The following is a 6990-nucleotide window of genomic DNA, read 5'->3' as shown; positions in this document are numbered from 1 at the left end:
AAGCCCCTGTGCATCCAGATCCCCTCCCTGCACCCGGATCCCCCACTGAGCCACCTGCACCCAGATTGCCCCACACAGAACCCTCTCAACCCACACCTGGACCCCCTCACACTAAGCCTCTCCACACTTGGATCCTGCCTTGCTGAGGCTGCCTGCTCACACCTGGTGCACTTGGCACAGAGGGGCAGGGCCCTGGGGTGTTTCTGGGGCAGGCCTGGTCCTTGCATTGTGTTGGGTGCAGCCTCACCGCTGAGTCTGTGTCCCGGGGTGGGGAGTTGCACAGTGTCCTGTGCTCCCCAATGCCATGCTGGAGCCTCCACATTTGACAAATAAAATTTGCAGAATTTTAAAATATTATGCACAGAATTTTTTGGCACAGAATGCCCTCAGGAGTACCATGTGGACACTAAGGTCTCATTTATTCTGGAATAGAGTATCCACATGGGGAGCTGTTCCAGAATAGCTATACCAGACTAATTATTCCCTATAGCTATGCCAGTCAATTTCCCTATGTAGACAAACCCCAAATTCCCAAATCTCCATTGTATACAGTGGTGTATTAATGCCTAGGCCAATAAGGCCTAGGGTGGCAAATTTGCAGGGGTGGCAAATTTATAATAGCAGCCAGAGGCTGCTTCCCCCAGTACTGGTTTGCGCCCTCTGCCCCTGCCCCAACTCCACCCTTCCCCGCCCCCATTCCCCGCCCCCTCCCTGCCCCTCTTGGTCCCCTTCCCCAAATCCTGGCCCCGCCTCCTCTCCTGAGCAAGCCTTGTTCCCCCCCTTCTCCCCTCCTTTGTGAAGCTGTTTCATGTGCAAGCACTGGCAAGGAGCGGGGAGAAGCAGGACCCAGCAGCGCGCTCAGGGGAGGAGGCGGAGCGGAAGTGAGCTGGGGCAGGGGGGAGCTGCTGGGAGGGGGCGGCAATTATTTCTGGGCCTAGGGGTGGCAAAATCATTAATCTGCCACTGATTGCCTACAGTTCTACCTCCCTACCACTTAGAGGGAACAGTCCAGTGCTCAAGCAGCTCAATCTGTTGAGTTTAGCCAAGAGAAGGTTAAGGGGTAATTTAACCCCAGTTTATTTAAAGTACCTACAACAAACAATTGATACTGGGCTCTTCAACCTGGCAGAGAAAGGTATAACACGATCCAATAGCTGTGAAGCTAGGCTCATTCAGACCAGAAATCAGGCTCAAATTTTTAATGGCGAAGGAACCATTGGAACAACTTCCTTACAGTTGTAGCAGATTCTCCATCCTGGGCAATAGTAAATCAAATTGGATGTTTTTCTAAAAAAATTTAGTTCAAACAGAAATGAATTCAGTGAACTCCTATGGCCTGTGGGCACACTAGAGTAGTCCCTTCTGGTTTCGTAATCTATGTAATCTCTTCCATTAGAAACCAATGAGCCAGGAAAGAATCCTTTAGGACAGTGGTTTTCAAACTTTTTTTCTGGGGACCCAGTTGAAGAAAATTGTTGATGCCCGTGACCCAAGGGAGCTGGGGATGAGGGGTTTGGGGTGTGGGAGGGGCTCAGAGCTGGGGCAGAGGGTTGGGGTGCGGGGATGAGGGCTGCAGGGTGGGGCCAGGAATGAGAGGTTCAGGGTGTGGGAGGGGGCTCTGGGCTCAGGCAGAGGTGCGGGAGGGGGTCAGGGCTCTGGGCTGGGGATGCAGGCTCTGGGGTGGGGCCAGGGATGAGGGGTTTGGGTTGCAGGAGGGGGCTCCGGGTTTGGGGGGCTCAGGGCTGCCGCAGGGGATTGGGGCGTGGGCTTACCTCGGGCGGCTCCTGGTCAGCAGCACAGCGGGGGTGCAGAGGCAGGTTTCCTGCCTGTCCTGGCACCGCGGACCGTGCTGTGCCCCAGAAGCGACCAGCAGCAGGTCCGGCTCCTAGTCGGAGGCGTGCAAGCAGCTCTGTGCAGCTCTCACCTGCCAGTACCGCCCCCCAGCCAGTTCTCGCCCACAGGCACCCCCCCACTCCCAGCTACTGCTAAGGGGTGATCTCCACCTGGGCAAGACATGAGATCTCAGAGAATGAGCCTGCTACAAAGGTAACATTCCAAGTCTCTGGCCCATGTTAGGGATTTCCAAATAACCCAAGGGCATGTGGCTGAAAGCAAGATGCAGGAGAGAATAAGGATGGCAATTGACATTTCCAGGGCACCTATCACGGCAAAGCACTTTACAGATTATACGGGTCACCAGTTCATCTACCACTGAAATGCAGCCACCTCTGCTATCAAACAACGGCAGCTGTTTAACAGCACACAACATCATCCGGTGGAACTGCAGGGGCAGTTAAGGCAGGAAGAATGTAACCACCCAAGTATGAACTTAGCCAGGACATTGGGGTTACTATCCTTACTCTTGCTAACAATGCCATTGGGATGTTCAATGGCCATAGGAGGTCAAGGCATTCGTTTTAAGTCTATTATGTCCCACTACTCCATGTTGGCTGCAGTAGTTCCTCAGAGTCAAGAACACCCCATAGCGAGTCACCAAACCCAATTCCTGAAACATCTGGGTTCCCACTCCCAAGTACTAACACCCCTAACCCTACATAGTGCCAAAAGGCAGGCAGCATGGCTGAAAGCACATTACTGGGGCAGCAGCATCTTTCTCACACAGTGACGATGGGCTGCTATGCACCATAGGGCCGGGGTGGCCAACCTGTGTCTCCAGAGCCCCATGCGGCTCTTCAGAGGTTAATATGCAGCTCCTTGTCTAGGCACCGACTCCGTGGCTGGAGCTACAGGTGCCAACTTTCCAATGTGCCGGAGGGTGCTCACTGCTCAACCCCTGGCTCTGCCACAGGCCCTGCCCCCACTCCACCCCTTCCCTAAGTCGGCCATGCCCTCGCTTCCCCCTCCTCCCCAAAGAGCCTCCTGCACGCCATGAAACAGCTGATCGGGAGGTGTGGGGAGGGAGGGGGTGGCGCTGATCCGCGGGGCTGCCGGTGGGTGCTGGGAGCAGGGGTGGGGGGGAGCTGATGTGGGGCTGCTGACGTATTACTGTGGCTTTTTGGCAATGTACATTGGTAAATTCTGGCTCCTTTTCAGGCTCAAGTTGGCCACCCCTGCCATAGGGCCATATCATTAGAGAGAGAGAGAGATTCAGCCATCAGACACTTAGCGTTTGGCGAATGCACGCATTTATTCCTTTCCCCAGCACACGTTACACTTTCTTTCGACTCAGAAGAGAACGGAACATAGGTTGTTTTTTCGGAGGGGGCGCAGGGGGCGTCACCTGTTACAAAGGGGCGGAACACACAGACATTCAGAGGGCTACACAGCAAAGCGGGGTCCTGCAGGAGTGGAAGCATATGCCATGGGAGGGAGCCAGACAACATTGCTCTGTTTCTTTCAGAAAGAGAGGGCAGAGGATTGTTTACTAAGAGGCAGCTAAAGGCAGCTTCTGGTCGCTTTTTGCATTCCTCCAGCGACGGAAGTTCTAGAGTATCAAACAGGAAAGGGAAAAAAAACAAACTTGTGTTTTTCCAATATACAGCGCCCCGACTTGGTGCAAACATGGGACTGCCAGCATCGCCAGCCTCAAATATGCAAAAATCAGCTCAGGCCCCTAAAAAAATCTTGAATGCAAAAATCAGCTCAGGCCCCTAAAAAAATCTTGAGATTGTTTTTTAAAAAACAATAACTGTGGCATTTGTCTCATTTGCCTTCTGGGTTTTGAGCCTCCAGGGGTTGCGTTTTCAAGCTTTTCTGCACTAGACACCTATATTTTTTAAATGACAGCTGAGATTCTCCTGCAATCACAGGACTCCAGGAGCTGGAGTTTTAAGGAAAACACCAGATATGACAATAGTGACATTGGGACTTCCTGCGATCATGCTCCAAGAAATTCATTCAGGTTTCCTATCCGAATATTAATATAAACCTCTTCCTTAACAGGCCCCCACCCCATCTCGCTGGGAGATACTTGCGCCATGAGGCCAGTTTTACATCCACTCTTCAGAGTCATCGTGGGGTAATAAGGGAAACAGACAGCACAGAGCCAAAAAGTGGAGTGGGGCTGGGCATCAGAAACACGGACCTCCATGCATCTGAAGAAGTGGGATTTTTACCCACGAAAGCTTATGCCCAAATAAATCTGTTGCCACTGGACTCCTCATTGTTTTTATGGACCTCAGCTGTTGGTTTAATAGTCCTGGGTCATTCTTTGCCATTTTTAGGTTCTCTTCTTTCCCTCCTCCCTGATGGAGCGGCAGCCAGGACCCCAGCCCCATTTGACTTCCAAACAGTGGTGCGTGTAATAAAATATATAGATGTATTAACAGAGCTCTAGTATCAGCTCCCCTGTCACAGATGGGGAAACTGAGGCACAGAGCAGCAGCATCATGTGTCCAGGTCACACTGCCAGTCAGGGGCAGGATATGGGCGGCTGCTGCGCTAGCCACTAGACCATGCTGCCGCCTATATAACTACACCGATTAAAGCAATGGGGGCCCCTACTGCTTCAAGACAGATTTGTGTTGCCCCTCCAATAACCCTGCAGCCTTTCTGGGACCCCAGCCTCTCTGCTGAACTTAGTGTTAAATGCTACCAATCTGCTTTGTGTGCATCTAGTAAATTACCTTATTTCTAGCCATCACTTGGCCTATGAAGAGGATTGTCCAGGCAACCTGTCGCCTCCTCCTGGTGTTCAAAAATAGCCCGAGGTCCTGCTAGCAGAGAACACAGCATGGGGCAAAGCTGCCCTGCTTGCTCTTGGATTAAGAGATTAACCCTTTAGCATCCAGTCCTGACAATCTGGCACTTTTGTACTTTCCATTTAATGGCGCAGCCTAATGGCATCCCTGGCATTTGTCTGAGAGTTACTCTAAATTGCGCTACTCCCCCACGACTGAAGTCTGGCTGGACACAGCAGCAGAAATCTCTCTGCTTCCTCTCCAGGGATTGCAAAACACACACGTGCTGGCATTTCACTGGCAGCTTGGGCACTGCCTTCAGGACATGCTGGCCCAGGGCATGGGTGGGGAGAAGAGCAGAGGTAGGCTGTAGGGATGGGTAAAAAATAAAACCACGGATGAGCTATAAAAAGAAGATCTGCATACCTCTGAGTTCCCCATAATGAGACATTATTCTGCTCACACACACCGCCGGGAGCATACGGGTAGTGGTGGCCAGTCACTGTAATTTACGACCCACACATCTCCTTCTCCTACACATGCTTGTTTTCCTAGGCAGTGAAATCCTTCCCAGCCAATCTAAGGGCAGACCTAGAACAGCAGGTGAGGCTATCTGGGGACAGCCCCGACTGTAACAGAGTGGGATTCGGAGACTCCCAATACCCCATCCTATGTTCCCATCGCTTTAAAGTAAAACGCAGCCCTTCTGTTGTGCTTTTCAAACATGAATGGTGACAACCCTGTGAGGTTCAGCACTGTCATTAGCCCCATGTCACAGATGGGGAAATTGAGGCACAGTGTCGCACAGCGACTCGGTAACAGAGCTAGGATTGGAACCCAGGAGTGCCTGGGGCTGCGCCTTATGCTCAGTAGACAATACCTCTTTAATAACACCAAATAAATACGCAGAGCTGATAAATACAAGCAAAGGGAGTTACTCTAACATCCTACCTGTTTGGTTGGGTTTTTTAAACTACATGGGCCATTAGCTACATTCATACAGCTGCTGACTATAGCTAGTTTAGGGACTGGGAAATTTTTATCCTCATCTTTTTTTTTTTTTTGCAAAAACTTTCATATCTATTTTATACAAAGATAAAAAAATTATTTTGCTGAAAATCAGGAGAAGGAAGCAGCTGGATTCTGGTAGAGGTGCGGTAACCAGATGCGGACAGCTGTTTTGGCACTCAGCAGAGCCGCTAACCTGCTGAAAGGAGGGCTTTGGTTTCTGGCTCAAAATCACCAGAATTTTACACAAACCAGGGGTCATGCACTGAAATTAACAGGCAGCAGGTTTAAAACAAACATAAGGAAGTACTTCTTCACACAATGCACAATTAACCTGTGGAACTCATTGCCTGGGGATGTTGCGAAGGCCAAAAGTATAACTGGGGGTGGGTTCAAAAAAGAATGAGATAAGTTCTTGGCAGATAGGTCCATCAATGGCTATTAGCCAAGATGGTCTGGGACACAACCCCCTGTTCAGGGGGTCCCTAAACCACTGACTGTCAGAAGCTGGGACTGGATGACAGGGGATGGATCACTCAATAAATTGCCCTGTTCAATCCTTCTGAAGCATCTGGCCCTGGCCACTGTCAGAAGACAGGATACTGAGCTAGATGGACCATTGGTCTGACCCAGTATGACTATTCTTATGTTCTTTGTTTTTTTAGGTTTGCTTGCAAATTTAGCCAATGTAGTTTAACGTCCAGGACACTGGCTTGGTCAGTATCCTCTGGACACAGAAGGTGGAGAAAGGTGACATGATTAACTCTTTCCGTACCATTGCACAAGCACCTAAAGCACTGGTTTGGTAATCCTGTGGGAAATGAGCAATGGGGCAAGATTGAAAGCCAGTTTTGAATCCATCTCTCCTGGTCTCTGGGCCAGATTCTGATCTCCATTGCAGCAGTGTCAGACTGGAGTCATTCTCATGAGGCAAAGGCAAAGCTTCCCCAAGCCAATGGCTCATTGGGCTGACACAGTTAAGGCACATCACTTTCAGAGCCAACGGGACATAAGGAATTGATGTGGACCCTGACTGCCCTAACCTGATGGAGCAAGTTCCCATTTCGCAGGGGCGAGAGCATCCTAGCATGAGAGCAAGCAAGACTCATCCCACAACCTTCAGGCTGGTAGGACAGTGTCTTCACCACTCAGCTACCGCACCTCTTCATGTGAGTGCCATCCAGATTTACACAGGTATGACTGAGCTCAGCCGCTAACTTTCCCTCCCTCCCTTTTGCTTTTCGATTTGAAATCCCCTCTAGCTGGAAGCCCTTCTCCGTCTGTCCCTTTTCAGCGCAGTTGCTCAGAGTGGTGGATTTGAGCCAGTCGTGCGGAATCAAGC

The sequence above is a fragment of the Eretmochelys imbricata genome, chromosome 24 (genome assembly GCF_965152235.1).
Source record: "Eretmochelys imbricata isolate rEreImb1 chromosome 24, rEreImb1.hap1, whole genome shotgun sequence".
Classification (NCBI taxonomy): Eukaryota; Metazoa; Chordata; order Testudines; family Cheloniidae; genus Eretmochelys; species Eretmochelys imbricata.
Note: the sequence above shows the minus strand (reverse complement) of the source record.